Genomic DNA, 22,325 nt, shown 5'->3' with positions numbered 1-22,325 from the left:
GCATTTCTCGCTTAGTATCTCTATACAAAAACACATACATAAAAGCGCACAATATTTATACTTGTACAAGCATCCTTGTCTTTTTAATAATGTTCTCACATTAATCTTTTAGTGTTTGTAAGAACTTTACACTTTCTATTAAGTTTGTTATTTAAGATAACTTTAATGTCAACACATATATTATATTCAAAGTTAAAATGAGAAATCTTATAAATTTAACACTATTTAAATGGAACAAACACAATAATTTAGAAAGTCTTATTATTTATTTACGTGTTTAAATATAGATTTTGTTATTAAAAAAAAAATTCTTATTACCATTTTAACGCGTTAAAATTAAAATGTTATTTTCATAAATCGCGGATTTTATTAAAATAGCATATAAGTTTTTTTAAAAACACCAAAAAATAACTATATAAAATATTTTTATAATACATCTTTCAATAGAAGAAATTAGCAGAGTACAAGAGAAAAGATAACTGACATCAATTGACTAAATTCGATGAAAACAATAAAATTGAGGATCTATAGTGTATAACCAGTACTGGTTTAACTAGTAAGCAATTCTTGAGAATAGCCTTTCTTTTCTTTTTCCCTGTTTAGCCTCCGGTAACTACCGTTTAGATAATTCTTCAGAGGATGAATGAGGATGATATGTATGAAGTGTAAATGTAGTCTTGTACATTCTCAGTTCGACCATTTCTGAGATGTGTGGTTAATTGAAACCCAACCGCCAAAGAACACCGGTATCCACGATCTAGTATTCAAATCCGTGTAAAAATAACTGGCTTTACTAGGACTTGAACGCTGTAACTCTCGACTTCCAAATCAGCTGATTTGGGAAGACGCGTTAACCACTAGACCAACCCGGTGGGTCTAGAGAATAGCCTAGAGCCCCGGATTTCAACGACTCCGTAATTTGAAAAATCTTGACAAATTTATAACGATTAAAAAAATAATAATATAAATAAATAATATTTTTTATTATTTTTCATTTAAAATCTGAAAATTTGAAAAATTATATAAATGAGTATTATAAAAATGTTAATATGATCCCTAAAATATGTAGTTATAAAAACTCTAAGATTCCAGGCGTCTTCAAAGAACTGGAAATCAAAATTAAGAAATAAAAAAAAATCAAATAATTATGAACGGTTTCACATTTTTAGGGTCCCCAAAATACTTGAAAATCGGATTGAAGAAATAAACGTATATTATTCAGTTTCGTTATTAACATTATTTTCAGTTAAATAATTTAAATTCGGTAAACCAACCTTGCAAGAGACTCGTTGAACTTTCTACATATCAAATCGGATATTCTGTAACGAATTCAGTTCGGTGATATAATTGAAAAGTTTAGCAAAGAGAATGCACAAAAACTTTATATGTTTAGTTTCATATTTTAGTTCTGTTGATTTAAAAAAAAAATTCTATTGAAAAATCGAATCTTAAATTTGTATTTTTTTCCTGAATTTATAATTTCATGTAGTGGAGCCTTTCACTGTGAAATGCCTAGGGCCCTGTTCGGCCTTAATCCGTCATTATTCGTAACTAATAATAATACATAATGTAGTAATGATAATGAAAATATTATTATTGCGGTTGTATTTCAATAATTAACAGCTTAGTAATCGATTATCTATAATATCGATAACAATGAACATCATAAACTAATTTGTTCACTTACTTGAAGAATCTATACTTCTAAAGAGGAATCAAGTTAAAAAAGAATAACTATAAATAATGGCTACGCGGAACGTTTATTGAAATAAACTGGAAAACAAGATTATGTTTCACAACAGTGTTCAAAAAAGTCTTATTCAAAACCTAAACCTAAACATAAACGTTCATTTTGGTAGTTAATCATAATTTCCGTCAGTAGACACTATGAAAAAACTATCTATAAAAAGTAAATTAAAATAAAAACAAAGACAAAATAACCAATATTAATTGACAAATAAACAGTACTTACGAACCAGTGTAAAATCAGTATTCTTAACTGCGTTTAGAATGAGAATAAAAAAAATACAAATTAATAACTGTTATTCTAGCAAATTCTAAGACAACGGTCTCTTTTATTGGTATGGTACATACAATTTATTTTATGAAACATAAAACCAATAAAACAGATATTCCCGCTTATTAACAAAACTAAGGAATTTTATAAAAGTTTAATTTTCTTACGATTGGAAAATTTTACAAAAGCATTTTTAACAGATTTAAATTTTAATTAAACTGTCGGATGTTAGTTCTCTATCGTTGTTCTAAATAAAGATCATTATTTCTTCTAGATTTTCGAAGTTTAGCTCTACACAAAATCCAGGTTTTAATTCAAAATTTTCTTTCTTCCATTAAATTTCCCATCGATCTTAGAAGGAATCAGTTCATAAACATACAATTTTTCTAACGTGTTCTATTTAAGGTACGTATCTCACAAATTAAATGCGAAATTTTAAAGATTTTACAAGAAGCAAAAAAAAAAAAAAAATAACTAATATAATTTGTACAGTACATGCACAGGTCGTTCAAGCCTGCTAGTACTTTTAATGTTGGAAATCATCATCTGGACAACTTTTTTCTGTATGATCAAGAGTAAATCTTGAATAAACTTGTTATAATTCTAAAGCTTTTAAATTTCACTCTCATACAGATCGTAAAATATGAGTGTATGCAAATGATTTCATAAGTTAATGGAAATAAATTATAACTGAAAGCGGAAAGATAATTCACAGATAAATGGTAATCTTAGAGATTATCGGTTCTAAAAGATTTATTTTATCATAAATCAAGAAAATAAAAACGAACGGATTTATTGAAATCATCGGTTTAACATAAATATTAGCAGTCAGGTTCATTTATGTTAATATATAGCATGAATTTATAGAAATACTGTAATGCAGAATAAATAATTTACGCGTAACAGTAGCAATTAGTGGAAGGCGAGAAAGGATAGAAGCCGGATGGAATAGATTTATTGTACGGTAAAGTAAGGGATGCGATAGAACTAACACGCAGAACCGTTAGGTCACGCACGTAACAAATAAATAGAAAAAAGAATTTATCGCTTTCCATTTTCTACTGATATGGTCATCAGGTTAGAATAAATAATTTTATAGGAAAGGAAGAGTAAAAAAATCTCACGTCGGAAGGCGGAGGTAGATTGCACCGATGCTAAGTAGGGGATAAAAAAGATTTCCGCCTTATAATAAAGAAAAAAACTTCAAATTTACACAATACGACAACGGTTGCATGTGAAATAAAGTTTCACATGTTTAGCATACTACAAGCCCCACCTTACAATTCCAGCAACATTTTTTTTGCCGTAAGGGTTGGTCATATCAAAAATTGTTTCAGACAAAAGTTTTAGGTAATGTTTAGAGGACTAACGATCGCTTTAAAACTATTCGATGCTGTGCCTATTAAGGGAGGTATCTTTTTTTGTCTTCAAAACCCCATTTCTTCCACTCCCTGGGCCAATGGTTGGTGATATCAAAAAACTTTACTTTCATAAGTGTTAGGCTCTTACCCAAAGAATAGAAGGAACTTTAAACGAATTCGATATTTTACTTAATAAGAAAGTAATAGCGATATTTTGCTTTTTTCGAAAAAGCTCCTCCATTTCCACCACCATGTTCCGATTTTGCCCATTAACAAACTCTACTGAGATTTTGAGTCGTAATATTTTACGTATCAATTTGAAAGTGACTGGCGCAAAATGACGCAGTTATCGTGTCCACAAGAAAGTGAAATATATATATATATACACTGCCTTTACTAATTGGCTATTTGCGCGATTGATCGCCCCATTCAGTTAAAATAATGTTTCGGATTTATTTCAGACTTCTCCACCGTTTAAAAATACAAAAATGCTTCAATCATTCGGATGTATCTCTTTAACTTCACGGTTACCCATTATTTTCTTCAAAGAATTATAAATTGATTATTCCAGAACAATAATCGACACTATACGGTGAGGTTTAGTATTGTACACTGGTTTTTATTGCATTTCATTATGGTTTTTGCCTTATACCAGAGGATTTTTATTCGCTTATCCACATAAATGAATTCATTAGTCGTTAGCATATTGGGAATAACTTATTCCTGAAACCTTCTTAAGAAAATCGGCGGTGAAAAGTTATCGATATGCTTGTATAAATTACTTATAAGGGAACTCTTCGAATTCTTATATTCAGCAAGCCAAAAGAAATCGAATGACGATGAGTTATGGGCTTCGTAGCGTTGTAGATTTTACGGTATCCATGTTTTAAATATTCCTTTGCTTAAAAGGATAATGATTATTCAACAATAAACCAATTTTTTTTTTCAAAATTCTCCATCCCGACTTTAATCGGTCGAGTTGGCTGACGGCACCGGATCTTTTGATGGGTATTGAGGTGACTTCGATAAACGTTGTGCAACCGCGAAACGATACAATTTTGATATAATACATTATATCAAATTTTAATACATATTATGTATTTTAACCGTTAACACATGCTGCTCTCCCGTTCAATGCTCCATCATAGCTAAATGTTACAGAACAGCGGTTCTCAAACATTTTTTTTCGCACACTCAGGTGAATTAGAGATCAGTAGTGATCCGCTGAACTATTACATATGTAATATATCATTAGAATAGCTGTAAATTTACATCTCAGACTGGTAAAGTGATAAAAAATTACAATCTTTTTGAAATTATCTATTTATTTTACAAAAAAATCACGTATTACAATTGTTTTTGTATATTGAATGTTTTAATTATTTTTGCAAAACGACTTATTAATTTTACATTATATATTTACCTGTATTACTGATTACAATATTCTTGAAAATTAAAAATTCAGTGAAAAGGATAATGCTGATTGCTTGAACAAGTGAAAATATACCTGGATCAGTTAACTTAATTTTAAGTGCAAATTTGGGTCAAGGTTTAGTTAGTTCAATTACGAAATTTAGGTTTTACATTCACCAAAGCAGAAAATCCAGGTTCACAAACGCATTGGTAGAAAGAAAATGGAATTAAAAATAACAGCGCTAATCCGGTTAGAGATATATAATCATTTTTAACCTTTAGCCAGAATTCACTTTATTAATTTAGTAAATTTAATTTTCAAAACTCCATCGCAAGATAGTTTTATCAAAGATTCTGTTTCATTGTAAGTTAGGATCTCAGGAAGGAAATCCAGTATGAATTCCCGTAGGAATTCAGAATAGTCTTCTTTAAAATATTCTTCTAACGTTTCAGCGAGCATCAGGCAATGGCGTTTTATATTACTGAAGAGATTATCATTCATTACAGTATTATGTTGTCAAAACATTTCCCAAATTTGGATAAGATGTCAGGTTTTCAATCGGAACACCTTCATACATCATTTACCTTTATTTTTTGTGAAAATCGATTAGTTATTTCACCTTGCAAACTTAGATTTAAGTCATTGAGGCGATTTAAAATATCTGATAAGCTAGTGTTGTTCCACAGCTCATAAATCGCTGATTCACTGTATTGATAATAATAAATATCAGTTGTATTAGTAGTTGTTACTATAATGATTATAAAACAAAACAAATATTAGTGTATTGTCGGTGTCAGTTTTGCGTACCGCCAGTGGTACTTAATATATTTTATCAACAAGATCTTCTTTATAAAGACCCGTTTCTTCAACAGAATTTTTCCAAGTTTTTTCGTGCAACAGATGCGTATTCTCATATAGGTTGTTTTTAAACGTCATCATCTTCTGAAAAAAAAAGTCCAATTTAGTTAACTCTAGTTAATTATAACTTCTGTTATAAAAGACAAACGTTGGCACTCATTATAAATTAGTTCAAATAACATTATATAAAAATAAATTATTAAATAAAAATAAAATAAAAATAAAATAAACAAATAATTATTATTCCTTTGCCCCATAATTTTTTTCCATTTTTTGAATGCGTTTCATGAATAAAATTTTTCTGCCAATATAATTAACTCACCGTGCCGGTCTAGAGGTTAACTTGTCGTCACGATCAGTAGTTTAGCTGATTTTTTAAAGTTATGAGGTTGAAATCCTAGTAAAAGTTAGTTGCTTTTATACGGATATGAATACTAGAAAGTGGATACCGGTGTACTTTGGTGGTTGGGGGTTCAATTAAGCATAAGTCACAGGAATAATCGGCCTCTCTCTTTTTCCTGTTTAGCCTCCGGTTAGATAATACTTCAGAGGATGAATGAGAATGATAAGTATGAGTACAGTCTTGTACATTCTCAGTTCGACTATTCCTGAGATGTGTGGTTAATTGAAACCCACCCGCCAAAGAACACCGGTATCCACGATCTAGTATTCAAATCCGTGTAAAAATAACTGGCTTTACTAGGACTTGAACGCTGGAACTCTCGGCTTCCAAATCATCTGATTTGGGAACACGCGTTCACCACTAGACCAACCCGGTGGGTCACGAATAATCGGCCTGAGTCTGTACAACACTACACTCATTTATACATGTCATACATACCATCCTCATCTCGTTGTTCTGTGAGAGGGGTTGCTTACTGTTTACTATTTGAACAGATTGCAACATACATATTACAAAAAAAATATATGTATTTATATAATTTGAATGTGCTCATATCTATAAATGATATTACCATGTAATAGAATTTGAGTTTAGTAACAAAGATACATTTTTTGTCGTAATTTATAAATAAAAACAATATTTTATTTTTCACATTTTAAAAAATTAAATTTAATGTGACATTTTTTTATGTTTCGGATTTTATAAAATTATAACTAATCATTTTTTTCGAAATCATATTTAAATAAATAATGCATTATTTTGTTACTTATTATTATTATATATTATAAAATATATGTTATATTATTTTGTTAAAAGTAAAATCTGATTTAGATTTTATCTGATATAATATAATATTACTTAATGATTCAATAATATTCCATTTTGTAATTTTAAAAACGTAAAAACAGAAATTTATTCTTTTCGTAAAGAATTTCATATTTAACTCCTACGGTTTATTTGATTTTTTTTAATGAATTTTTTGTAAACTGAAATTCAAATTTTAAGAACTGACTGGATACTTTTTTTTTTTTTAAATCAATTAATCATTTGACATTTATTCACAAATATATTTATCGGAATTTTTTTATTTATTTCATGAATATTCCTTCAAGGTACGCTGTTTATCAGTTTCACTAAATAATACTTATAAATAATTGAGTAACAGATTGTAAAAACTTGATAAATCAATATTCGTTTATATTTTTATTTTTCAATGATTTGACACGATATAATTTGTATATAATATTTTGCCTGCGTAATTTATCTTTCAAATAAATTATTTACAAGTTACAGAACGATAAACTGTACTTATTCGTATGTCTGTCCTCTTATCTACACATAACTTACTCTTAATACAAAATGAACGCTAAGTTAAGTACGAGTATTAGCAGAAAGTAAAGTTAGTACGTAGGACGTAAGTCGCTAAAACCAGGCTATAAGTAAGTATAATTTATTCCAAACGGAAGTTGAATAAATTAAAAACAAACTTGATGTTGTTATAAAAATTATTTTATCTAAAATTTTGTTTGACATTACGATCATTTTTAACAGCCTTTTTAATAGGTTATACTATATTGTACAAGCAAGGAATTAGAATAATTTTTAGCGGGGATAAAATTCTTAACCTTGCTGGGAATTGAATTCTAGACAAAACATATAAAAGAATTACGAACTAACATATAAATTATAATACGGTAATAATTAAAAACAATAATTTTAGATAACGGCACCATGACCTTTCTTCAACAATGTCTTTTTATAAACAATTCTTTTTTTCAGATACTAAACAATATTAAAACAAATCTCTTAATATTATTCTTTCACTGTTTTATAATTTAAACAAAATTTTTTAAGTCAAGAATATAGTTTTGTTTTGCTCAGAACTTACCTTAACGAAAGATTATTTAATTTTCTATGACTGGGGATGAGTAGTTGAGTTTTCAAAGATATTTGTAGTTCTTTCAAATACCAATTGCCATCAGTCCTAGAACTTCTGTAAAAAGAATACAAATAAACATCCCCTACATCTTTCACAGTTACTTTTACTCCCCTTTGCTCCTAGAAAGTATGTGTGTGTAATCTTTCTTTGTTCCTTGAGATCCTTAAAAAGCCATCCTTTCTAAGAGGATTGCAAACGGACGAAGGAAAAAAGACTTGGGATATTGTTTGTTCATCTCCACTCTAGTTCAAGCTATCTTATTTCTCCAATCCTCTTTCCAGAAAAAAAGCCGGTAATTTGTATATTAAAGTTGCGTATGTGTGATTAGAACAACACATATATCTATCTGTGAATTGTGGATATTAATATATGTATATTCCCTTGATACATATATACATAGCTGATATTTGTCATTTGAATTAAAACATACTGTGAAAATTCCCAATAGAAATACACACAATTACAAAATGTTTATTATTTATGAAGGTTCAAAAATATGAGAAGAAAAATGAGTATTCGTAAAATTCTTTTTTTTCCGTAATTTATATGTGGAGTTCTATGTGTAATTATATGAGTTTTTATGATTTTATATGCGAGTTATTATGGATAACATGGTTTTTTCTATGCACTTTACTGCTTAAAAAACAGATTTTTAAATAACTGATCAGAAAAAAATATTATTAAAGTGAAAACAAGTAGATCTTGCGTACTACTCTATAAAATTTAGAAGATATATTTAATTATATTTCAGATATTTTAATTATATTCGGGCCGACTAACCTTTAGGGAAGGATGAATTCTATACCAGCTTATATGGTCGACAATGGAACTTCTGATTATAGAGGTTATCTGGTATCACCATGAAAGCACGGTCCATTAACATCGTCGAATAGGGATCCGAGGTAGGTAGCTCGAAGAAAATTAATGAGAGATGATATAGCAAACAATCTACCTGGGAATTGAAGCGATAACGACAGCGGGGTTATGGAATCGCAGCCTACCTTCATTCATTGCAGAACCATACATATGTCGATAAAACAAATTGTAATTCATAATCCGACCATTGGAGGATTATCAATATCAAATAGATTTAGTAGCCTTCCATCAGAGATTTTTTTTTTTTATTCTCGATGAGTCAGAGAAATACCATTTACGTACTCCCCCATAAATGGAGGAGTGTCGGACTCGCACGGGTTCGGCTAGATCTAATTAAGTGCCTATGGGTACTGCACCCTACCGACAAAATCTCTTATCTCACCGTTTATCTCTCCCCGGGCCGGCCCGGTAATTAAGCATTCCATGACCCGGAGAATGCCTCGGGCTCGGGGGGGTCAGATGTCCCCGTGCCTCATCACCGAAGTCCATCCGCCCAATCGCGGATGACTAACAGCTCAGCAGGGAGCTGTCCATCACCCCTTCACACATAAGCTCTTTCGTCATGACTTGTCTTCAGGATCGCATTAATCTGCTCCCCATTCCCTGTTGTCTATCCCTTTAGTCATCAGAATTTCTTCAACGTACTTCGCTACTTCATCCCAAGTTCTTCTGTTAGTCAGCATGTAATTCACGGTAGTCTCAGGTTTTAGTCTATTTACCCCGTGTCTCAGTCTTGTCTGATTCCATCTAATGCAGTCAAAGAATGTGTGGGCAGGGGCACCTTCTTCGTCACAATAGAGAAATCTTGGGGAGTCTCTTCTTCTGACTCTACGAAGGTATGCAAAAAAGTCCCCGTGCTCAGACAGGAACTGGGTGAGATGAAAACCCACCTCACCAAACCCCCACCTGAGCCAGGGCTCGATTCAAGGGATCTTCTAAATATCGTTCAACATGAGTGATACTTATAGGTGCCATTCTACGATCTGGTAAATCATTTTTTTTATCTTGAAAACTTGGTTTGACTGTTTTAGAAAACACCCAGAGATATTACACTTCAGACTGGAATACAAGAAAGTGTAAGAAATACCTAATAATTATGAAAAGCTTAGCATTTCATTAAGGCGCTTTTCAATAAAAAATAGTGCTGTTTGATTTTATTACAAACAAATCAATTTCATTATCCTAATAGAATTTATCATTTAATAATTTCGCTTTATGAGCAACAGAAATATTTATTGTTAACATCAATTGAAATTCTTTTTACGCATAGTTTCACCATCTAATGCTAGAGTTTTAGGAGTCATAGCGATTATAATAAATGTGTTACTTTTGTGTTCAAAACATCGAAATTCTTTAAATGTTGTCATCCTTTGTATTACTAAAACGGAAGTAAAATATAATTAACTAAATGTTAAGGTTGACTAAAAATTATGTTAAAATAACGATTTATCCCATAATAAAGACTAAAATTACATAATTCTTTTCTCAGAAATAAAAATAAATCACGCCTACGTTAATATATTTTTTTTAAAGAAAAATAATTTTAGTGTATGATATTTTACGAAATCTAACTATATATTTTAACATTATTAATAATCTCACGTAATAACCAGTTAACGTTGATCTTTCATGTGTAATTTTTCCCCAAAAATTTTGGTTAACTTGGTTGCGATATATTTTTAACCGTTTATAAGGATAATAATTTAAATTTAAAATTCTTATTTTTTTACAATTTGATTTAACTTATTCAAATTTTTCTTACATAACACACTACAGTTTCAGTGATTACTAAAACACTTCATTTTTATATATACATATACAGAATGATTCAACAGGAAAGGGAAATAATTTGGTAATTGATTCTAGAGTTTGAAGTAAAGAAAAAAATTCGTACAAACATATGTCCGAAAACGCTTTGTTATTGAGTTACGGCAAGCGAAAAATTTCGCCTGGATTTCAATTCACCCCGGTGAAATGAGATCATACTGAGATTTTTAAGCGTTATGTAAGGGTTAAACTTCATAATTTCTTATGTTTCTTGGCCTGGAAAATCGAATAAAATAGATCCCAGAACTGTATCTGCCTTAGTTTTTTATGATATCCAATGTAAAATAGAAAAACACATTTTTTTTAGGTTTGAAGTGCAATAACTTTGTTAAATGACTAATAAAAACGTAAATTTTATTTTCAAAACTTGTACAGAATTTAATTCTAAGAAAATTGATGTAACAGAGTCTATGAAAAACAAAAAATAAATCAATTTTTATTATTAAAAACATAACAAAACAAAATTTAACAGAAAAATTTTATGAATTTGTAAAATTAAAAACAGCTTTTATCCTCCCGGATTACCGTTAGGTATTCCTTCAGAGATGAGATTCATTGATAATTTTGTAGTGTGTGAAAAAAATGCGATGCCTGGCAGGGATTCAAACCCGCGACCTTCGGATGAAAAGCCAAGACGCTACCATTCGCGTCATGGATGCCGGCACTAAATTTTGACCTTTGAAAAATTACAATGCATTTAATTTACTTAAAACAAAAAAAAAAATAATTATCATAGGACATATATAAGTTATAGTACAGTTCAGGACTCAACAGTGTGTATTTAAAAAAAATGATGAACTAATGTAAAAATAAATAAAAAATGTATAATTAAAGACAAAGGCTACAATTAACATTTCTAAAGTTCATAATTACTAAGAATTAACTGATTAACAGGTGCTCGTGGTATTTATTTTACATTTGTCAGCTAATTACTCTACAACAATTTATATATATACATATATCTATTTATATATTTTCTTCAGAACATGCTCTCCTGAGGAAAATAAAGAAGAAAGTTTGCACAAACATAGGTTCGCAAACACTCCGTTAGCGAATGTCGGCTGGCAAAAGATTTCGCCCTGATTTCTGCGCCTTCGATAAAGCTAACCAGACTGTAATTCCTGGGACCAAAATTAACTTAGTGGTAAAGTAAATTTAGTGGTTTTATATGAAATTTAACCTGAAAAACTGTAAAAAAACAGGTCCTAGAATTGTATTTTTGGTAGACAAAAGATTTAGGTCGAAAAACACACTATTTTACGTTTAATGTAAAATAACTTTTTAAACGGGTAATAAAACTTGTAGAAAACTTATTCTAATTAAATTAGTATGAATAAGATCCATAGAAACTAAACACAAACATACGAATTTCGATGTTTATTAAAAACAAAACATCAAAATGTGGAAGATTTTAACTAGGTATTTAACAAAACAAAATATTCATTCTACTATATATTATAGTATTACAAGTAATGAAATTAATACTGAACACTTATTTAATCTGAAATAAATCATAACACTGACAAACGTTTTAACATATTTTATCCATAATTATGTATTAATTTAGTAATTTTTTTATCCAACCTAAGGTCTGCTTATCAACCCATTGTACTGATCTTTTCCTGGTTTAATTTTCGTTATATAAACCAAAATTTTAGGTAATTTGTAAGTTTTTATATATTTTTTCTTATTCCTTTTGATTTCAGAAATAATTACAATTTTTTTTTTTGGATGAAATGGTCATCCTTAAAAAACTGTTGTTCTATTATACATTTCATCATCTTTTTGTTGAAAAAAAAAATCACCATCGTACTGTATCAACATACTTAAGAACGGTCAAACATTGTTAATAAAATATATTTATGATTATAATGATGTGATTGAGTGCCCTGTATTGTTTCCCAGAGAAAGCAATATAATAATTTGTCATTTATACTACCTATCTCATACATTCAAAAAACTGTAATGAATGCACTGATCAATACTTTATTTCTGTAAAAGTAATGGTGCTCATTGTACTACCTGTCACTTGTAGAGCTGAATATCACTTGAATTTCAGTGAGTTTTTACATACTGATGTACAGCAGTTTATTTAGTTCAGTGAATATCATTTATACCATCTGAATATCATTTCACTTCTTACTTTATTTAGTATAACAATCTTAATATTCTTAGAATAACTATACCATTTTCAATGGTAAGGGTGTTTACAATTCAGGTTCCCTAAAACCATAATAGTTATAACATAAAACAAAATGAATATTATTATTGTTTACATAGATCAAAATCAGGCTAATTCTCAGTGAAAGTTATTTATACTTTATTATTATAAAGTAGTGTAGCATTTGAAGAATGCTATGCTGATTGCTGAATTGGGCTCATACCTGAAACCTTGAGATGAATGACAGAATGCTACCCTGCATCATACAGATTTGAGAATTTAAACCTTTAAGAATTTTAATATACTAACAATCCCTCTGGCAAAAGCACGGTGAGCTTTGTTCAGTAGAAAAATCTATAAGCATAAAATAAAGATGAAGGAATTAGATAAATATTTTTAAAATAATTATTATTTTTCAAGAATAGTACTTTATAATTATAAAAACACAGATATTGGGAAAAGCAGAAAGATAAAATGTTGAAACATTTTATATATGATGGTAAAGAAGGATGGAGAAAGTTAGGTTGGTCGATGAAGTTTGAAAGTTGAGATGTGCAGCAAAATCTTTTAGAGCCATAACAGGTTAATTGAACCATGTATTGACAGATCCATAATGACTACGTTAATTTGATAATAGAGCAGTGTATAAAAGATAAAATTTGGAGAAGATTGAAATGTATAAAACAAATAATTGAGGATGTAAAATCTAGTAAATATGATAGGGCTAAAAGATTAGCATAGAAAGGAAGAAATGGAAAATAAAATTGAGCTATCAGATGACTGACACAAAAAAATTTAGAAGTAAGAAAATTTAAAAAAATAGGCAGATTATTTAACTATTAGGGTTATTGTGTGGCCATTGCACAAGTTGCAGAATGCCCAAATCTGATCTATATACAGTTTCCTATCAGATAACACCAAAAATACACTGGCTGTATTACTAAGATCCTGATACTCTTGGCTCAGAAGCAATATCAGATCTGCACCTGTAGAACCAGTAATGAGGAAATAGAGATCAAGGGTTAGGAAAAGGGAAGAGATATTGAAAAAGCCTGATCTTTCGAGTTAAAGATAAGTTACAGTCTTGCACACAACTTGATTGAAATATGTTAAAATTAGGCCATATGATGAAGTACAAAAGAAGTTTTAAGATAAATTGTAAAAAGAAATATTTTTGGGGATAATCAACTAAAAGATTGGTGGTCCATATGTTATACTGGAACTGAGAAAAATAAAATAAAACTTAGCTTATTATTTAATAAATATTTTAGTTTGGAGTTTAAAAATACAATTTTTAAGAATAGACTGAGATTAGGATATGTATATCGGACATATTTAAGCAAATAAAAAGTAGCAAATATGTCAGTGCAATAGATAATTATGAAACAAAAGAAAAGAAACGCAGTGACTTATTAAAGAACAATAAATTCAATCATCTAATTTAATTAATTTGGTCAATTCTTTTTTGTAGACACTTATACACAGTGTGCCAGTTATGAGACAACTAGCATTATATTGAAAATAAGAAGTTTATTTTAACTTTGCAGTGATATGGATTCAAAATAATCCCCTTGCACCTCCACACAACAATTACATCGATCATACAAGTTGTTGAAACAACACTGGAAATCCTGATTTTGTTCAGTCTGTCAACAGTACATTCGATGTCCTCAATGTCACTGAAACATTCTCCTTTTAAAGCACATTTAATTTTCGGAAATAGAAAAAAGTCTGCAGGTGCCAAATCAGGCAAATAGGGTGGGTGTTCGTAACTGTTGCACGGGTAGTGCGCAGTGAGCGGGTGCATTGTCATGCATAAGAATCCAACTCTTGCTTTGGAACCGATATGTCCTGACACGACGCATGTGAACAAAGAGACGTTGCACGACTCCTAAGTAGTACTGTACTTAGGGAGTAGTACTGCTGTCCCCTCAGGGAGAAATTCAATATGGATAACTCCAGAAGTATCGAAAAAACAATCACCATTGTCTTGATGCATAATTTCTGCAACCTGAGTTTCTTCTGCGTCGGTGACGATGTTTCATGCCATTCCATAATCTGACGTTTTATCTCTTTTCTTTCTTTTTCCTGTTTAGCCTCCGGTAATTACCATTCAGATAATACTTCAGAGGATGAATGAGGATGATATGTATGAGTGTAAATGAAGTGTAGTCTTGCACAGTCTCAGTTCGACCGTTTCTGAGATGTGTGGTTGATTGAAACCCAACCACCAAACAACACCGGTATCCACGATCTAGTATTCAAATCCGTGTAAAAATAACTGACTTTATTAGGACTTGAACGCTTGAACTCTCGACTTCCAAATCACCTGATTTGGGAAGACGCGTTCACCACTACACCAACCCGGTGGGTTGGCATTTTATCTCTGGGTCGAACTTAAAACACCTTTGTAAACTTCTGATGCCGTTTTTCCTAATTTACAGCAAAATTTTATCACAGCGCTTTGATTCATGATGCTATGTTTGACTACCGCTACTTTTCTTTTTTTTGCCCAGGAGGAGAAAAAAGCTGCGCCCAAACGCCCAGCAGACCGCACTACTGGGTGTGTAAGTTTCCCATCAGAGACAGGGACTCAATAAAAAATTTGCGTTGTTTACCACACGGGTCACCTGAAAACCTGATCAGGAGTCTCACATACCTCATCGATGGCAGCGATCCGAGGACACCTGCCACCTCCGCGTACAAGCTGTCCCTTCCCCACATATACTTGATCCTCCTGGGGGACAGGATCTGTAACCTCTGCTCTTTACATACGGTGCACACTGGTAGATGTAGAAGACAGGCTGCTCTATCGCATCCTCATACCAATAGCTGATACCAAACAACGTGCCCATCGAAGATCCAGGGAGCAGGTGGATCAAGAAGTCACAAACACTTCATCACTGGTGACGACCCGGAGGCTTCCACCACCCCCATACACGGGCTATCCCCTCACCAACCCCCAGATACCACTCATTCCTCCAAGGCCTTTTGCTTAAGAACTTTCCAAATTCATTCGTGGCATTTTCTCCACCCACACTCGTCCTGCAGCATAATCCGAATGACTACTTCTGGTGAGTCAAGACCCTAGTTAATCAGTCGAAACCTCTCCCACCTTGGGTACTTGAAGAAAGTATGGGTTCATCATCATCCTTTCTGCAGTGCGAACATCCAGGGGTAAGTCGTTTTCCTATAAAACATGGGTTCTTCCTGAACGGCCCATTACCTGTGAGCCACTGAGCCGTCCAGAATCTATCTCCCCATGTCTCCTGAGTACCCATTCCCGGATGTCAGGAATGAGCCTATGCGTCCATCTACCACGTCTTGACAAGTCCCACATCTCCTGCCAGTTGCTTCCACTCTCCTTGCTTTTTCCTTAGAGCAGCCGTCTGCGATGTTTTTTTATTTCTTCTACCAGTAGTGACAGTGGTGCTACTTGCATAACATTACGTTGACAGCTGCTGTGCATTCACTGGCTGAGTCATCGACACGATCGAAGTATCCGCGTGTTCAGCACAATCTAGCGGGTGAAATGGTTACCACATTTGGCTCGTTTTTTGAAAGTGTACTTGGAAAAAATCAATCTTCATTACTTTTTTGGCACACTGTGTATTTAACATAGAAACCTAGTCACTAATTTGTTTCATTTATTGATATGTTAAAAGCAACTTTTCTCACTCTCTCTCTCTCTCTCTCTCTCTCTCTCTCTCTCTCTCTGCCCATGTTGTATGTGCACGTGTGTGTTTACTTGTGTGTGTATATGACATTTTGTTTTAGTTCATATCAAAATAAGACAAAATTAATTACAGGTAAAACATACATAAATGAAAAAATATTTCATTAAATTTATTGAAGGTAAACTGTAATTTATTATAAACTAAACCACTCTGTTAATCTCCATAGCATTGTAGTAGCATCTCTGTCTTTCATTCAGAAGATTCTTGGCTAAAATCCTGGTCAATCTTGGAATTTTTCATTTCGTATGAAAAAGAAAAACAGGGTGACTTTGTAGGTGTTAGTCTACTGTTGCTCATGTGAATAAATTAAGGATTATTTTTTTTTTTTTAAAGTGGCACTGATAAGTATGGTTATTATTCAACAGTATGCAGTCCAACTGAAACCAGTCACCTTTAAGTGATAATCAATGAAGCCGGTTCATTTAATGAACCTTTTAGTCCTTTGGCTTTTTACCTTTACTTCATACCCTTTATTCCAGGAGGCTGCTTCCTGAGAATATTCTAGGAGTTGCAGAACCAGATATAAATATTATTAGTGGTGTATAATATGCAATTTTATAATACAAAATAAAAATGTCACTTATTCTAGATCTTACTTATTTCTATTCTTTTTTTTTATATATTAATTAAAAATTGTACATTCACAGAAGATACATGACAAGACGCTTATCCCTTTTCATTATAATTCAGAGTTTCACAGAGGAAAGGAGGTAAATTAAAATTATAAAAAATTGTAAAGACTCAATTTCAAATTAATGGAAATTTTCTAAAGACCTTTCAGAGCTATTATTATTAGTATATTCTTGAAAAACGTTTCTGGTAGCACTGTTGAGATGAGAAATTTATAATTTTAAGTTTTTGTTCATTCCATTAAACCAATCTCTGAAAATAAATTAATTAGGCCTAGTTGCTTTATACAGTCTTTCCAAATCATCCTTACGGTTGTGAGAAATGTAAAACACCTGATGTACAAGTGGAGCCACTGAGAATTCATTCTTTGAGAGTAATGAAGATTATGTGACCAGTCACATCAGCAAAAAAAGTAAGGTGGTGTTACTTGTAGGACTGACTGTTTTACCTGAATTTTGATGACATAGCATGCTCGTATACAATATTATATTTAGCTCGGTGAGTAAATAGAAGGAAATCACTTTACTCTTTTACTTTCTGAAGAAAGTACTTTTTGAGAACATCTAAAGAATTTATAAAACTTATGTCATATGTCTGGTTGTCTTAAAAATCTATAGCTAGCTTCATCTACTTTAATGTACATTGACAAGAATTAGAATTTCATAGCTAAAATACATGCGTGCTGTAATAATATTTTAAACATTCACAAAAATATTTAAACATAATACTACATAACTCATGTGTAATTTAGGATAATTATAGAACATACTTTGCTGACCTAAATGGCAGAATGAATAATAGTAGCCTGTTTTTTACACATAGAATTATCTGGGTTTAAATCCCAGTCAGGTTAGCATTTTTTTTCATGTGCTAAAATTACTCCTGTGCAGAAGCATTTAGATTATACAGTCAGTTAAATCATCTATAAAAAATGTAGGGTTTCAATGAGGAAGTGTGGGGGTTGCATGCAGCCCACAAGTTATCAAATGGTTGATTTACAATAAATACCACCTATAATTGGCCTTGAAGATTTGTTCTGATATAATTACATTTATATTAATAATATACGTGTTTGTTTTTTTGCTTATATTATATGCAAGTAATATACTCTTTCAAACTTGGCAAAAATACAATCAAATCCTTTGTATTTTGAACATTTTATCATTTCTTCTGATTTATGTCAGCTCACAAAAAAAAGAATCGACTTTTGATTAATTTTATAAACACTGTTTGGCAACATCGTTCAACTCGTTTCTATTATGATAAGGCAAAATATATTGCTTCCCCTTAAAACCTGATCATTCCACATTTTTTAAAATGTTTCACAGACTAACATGTAGGAAAATTGAAATAAAAATTGCAGTGGTATATGCTGCTTTTAATAAACCAATTATCATAGGTCACTTAAGTTAAAGAACACTAGGTGTAGTTTCACTGCAATTTTTTATTCGCTGTAATGACCGTAACAGTCGATGCAAGTAAACAAATAAAACAAAAAAGTCTTCGATTAATTATATCTGTATCTACTATTTGATATCATTCTTTTATGCATCGACTTGTTTCATTCAAAATATTATATCTGCGATGACAAATTTTGTTTAAAACGGTTTGTCTGTTCTTCCGTTGTTGTAGACCTGGAAATTTTTTGTTTGCAGGTCCCACATAAATTATGTAATAAAAAAAAATCAATATTTTATTCAGTTCAGTTATTGTTATACATTATATAATTCACTTTAATAATCGATAAGTAGGTTATGTTACGTTTGAAGAAATGTCAAAATTTGTTTACATCGATTACCACAGTAAAACAGAGATCATCTCGGTGTCTAAAAATACATAATTTTTTAATAATTTTTAATTGTCAAGATCTGTATTATCGCTTAAAAACAATAAACAAATAAAATAGTACCAAAAAATTACAATATTGATTATAATGGAAATTATTTGAGCACATATTTGTGAACATTAAACAAATGCAAAAAAATCGGGTGGGGCTGCGTCGGAGCGCACAGCCGTTGGTTTAATGTCAAACGTTACAGACCTTGGATGAAGTTCCTCCGAGCTACAGACCGACCAACTTATCTGTAGAGTTAAATGGGAAAGCCACCATCGTATTTTTTTTTAAACAGAACTGAAAGTCTCCGATGGAAAATTTTAGTTCCTTCATTTGGCCAACTCTACAGATAAATTGATCGGTCTGTACTTTTAGTGTATCGGATTGAAATAAAAATGAGACATCGACTGCGTACTAAATTTAATTTTAACATAAAACAGACACTAAACGGTACATGATGTTTATTTCGACTAATATTCGACGACAATTTTATTCAACATCGGTCTGTGATATGAGAAGTAAGAGACGTAAGACATAATAAGCAGCGGTACAGATGCTCGCGTCGTCGGCGACGTTCACTGAGCGCGTCGTGCCAGCTTTCCGACGCTCCCGAAACGGTCTTGCTCGTTCGACACCGGACATTCGGGTACCTGTGCGTGGCTCGTAATCTCCCCTTTCTAACGATATGCGTAATCTATATCACCGGCTGCCTTTAGCGCGGGCTGAGGCTTACGTATTGAATTACGTGTTTACTTTAGTTTTTTACACATAAATATTGTTCAAAATACAATTATTATTACTTAAATCGATCTATCTCGACAAACTGTAAACACAAACACACAATTCACCGCGCTATCACGTCTAAGTCGTGAGCTAAACTGAATGCAAATGAGCGAGAGCACCAGTTTTGGCTGATTTGCGCTGTGCCCCCTCATCGCCAATCTGCTCACCAGTTACGCAAACTCAAAGTCGTATCGGCGAGCTGACCATGTAAGTTATACGACACCGTATTTACCGTCTCTCAGACTAATAGTCAAGGAGTTATTAAGGCAGGACGATGTAGACCTTTTCATTACGCTAAAAATCTCTGTTCTGGTACCCGTCTGTTTTGGTGTGATCTTGAAGACGTTTCAAGTCAAAAATTAGTTATTTGTAAATTATTAACACTTTAAAAAACTCATCGACAGAGTACGATTGGTTTGTAAAAAAAAACGTTTCAATTTTATTTAAAATAAACAAATCAGAAATTTATTAATATTGGTAATGAAAGCATAATATATTTTTTTTGTTCACCAACGTATTGTGTTGCATTATGAAAAAAGAACTCCCTTGTCTAGTCTGATGGAGGTGACTATTGGTATATTTCAGTAATCTTCATTGGAATATTTATAAAATAGTTACATAATTAAAATAATAAAATCGTTGAATTTTTGCTGATTTAATCCTGTTCATTTTTACCTCGATATACTTTTTTCTGAGACCATTGTTAGGTATTGCTTCAGATGATGAAAGGAAGTGGCAGTTTTGTAGCGTGTAAAAATACCATGCTTGATCAAGATGCGAATCCGGGACCTCCGGATAAAAGATGCAACCGATCGTATCCTAGAGGCTGGCAATCTCAATGTACTTGCTGCATCTGCATTGTAAATTATGTAACACTGTAAAGTTTACCAAATTTCTGTAATGGTTTTGATAATATTACGCTGTTAGCTAATTAATCCTACAACAGCATCTTTTGTGGCCCCATTAAAAACGCAGAATGTGCAATTTATAAATGTGCAGTCTTGGCTAAAAAGGATAGTTACTTATTTTTAAAATAGCTGACAATAGTACTGTTTCTGTATAAAACTTACAATATTTAGAAAGAACCTTATTATGCTTCCGTTGTTACTTTTAATAAATTACCAAATTATTTTTAAAATTTTTCCACCAATTTATTTAAAATACAGTTTAACGTCTTTTTTACACAAATCATATCACAGTGTCGATGGATTTTTGTTAAAAAATACTAATTGAAAAGTTTAAAATAGATCCTGAAAATTTCAGGGTCAGTTATTTTTATATTTAGTATCTTCATGTAATTACCTTAACGTTATTTTATGTGTTTATATTTTTATTTTTTTTTAGTTTGCAATTAATTGTGAATTTTGAGATGCTGCTCTGATCAAATTTTATCATGGTTTCCCTTGATCCATCCAAGCAATTGCTGTGGCAGTCCCTTTTTCATTTGTGGAGTAGAATATTACTTTACCTACTGGAATCTACATAATCAATTATTATGATCTGATCAGTATAAAAGACTTATTTATTTATAAATATACTAACAGCAGATATTAAGGTTGGTCTACTAATCTAGTTTGGTTTTTTTACTAACATTTTATAAATGTTTGAAAAATCAAAATTATTTTACATTAAACACTCCTAACCTTATGTTTAAATTTCATGGAAATTGTTAATTCCAGTCGGTTTTAAATTCATTTAACATTTCGTGAATCATCAATAGAATATAGAATAACTTAGAAATTCAACATAAATACCCATAACAAAATCTATTTGAACACTCTTGGAAAAAAAATTAAAATTATAAATATTGAGAAAGACTACATTCTTTTCAATTTAAGAAATCCCTTTCGGTACGCCGGAAGGCGGAAGTAGATTTTACCGGTGCTAAGGAGAGGATAAAAAAGATTTAAGATTTAAGATTTCCACCTTAAAGTTAAGAAAAACTTCAAATTTACTCGATACGAAAATGGTTGCATGTGAAAAAAGTTTTACATGTTTAGCATACGACAAGCTCGATCTTATTATAATTCCAGCGACATTTTGGTCATCACTTGCCGTAAGGGTTGGTCCTATCAAAAATTGTTTCAGACAAAAGTTTTAGATTATGTTAAGAGGACTAACGACCAGTTTAAACCGATTCGATACTGTGCCTATTATGGGAAGTATGATTTTTTTTTATCTTCGAAACCCCATTTTTTTCATCTCGTGGGCCAATGGTTGGTGATATCAAAAAACTTTACTTAGATACCTTTTTGGCCCTTATCCAAAGAATAGTAGGAACTTTAAACAAATTCAATATTTTACTTAATAAGAAAGTTATAGCGATATTTTGTTTTTTTCGAAAAAGCCGCCCAATTTTCAACACCATGGTCCGATTTTTCCCATTAACGAACTCGACCGAGATTTTGGGTCGTAATATTTTACGTATCAATTTGAAAGTGATTGGCACAAAATTACAACAGTTATCGTGTCCACAAGAACACGA

The sequence above is a fragment of the Lycorma delicatula genome, chromosome 4, assembly GCF_047948215.1.
Source record: "Lycorma delicatula isolate Av1 chromosome 4, ASM4794821v1, whole genome shotgun sequence".
Lineage (NCBI taxonomy): Eukaryota > Metazoa > Arthropoda > Insecta > Hemiptera > Fulgoridae > Lycorma > Lycorma delicatula.
The sequence above is the reverse complement of the archived record's forward strand: the minus strand, read 5'-3'. Positions refer to the sequence as shown.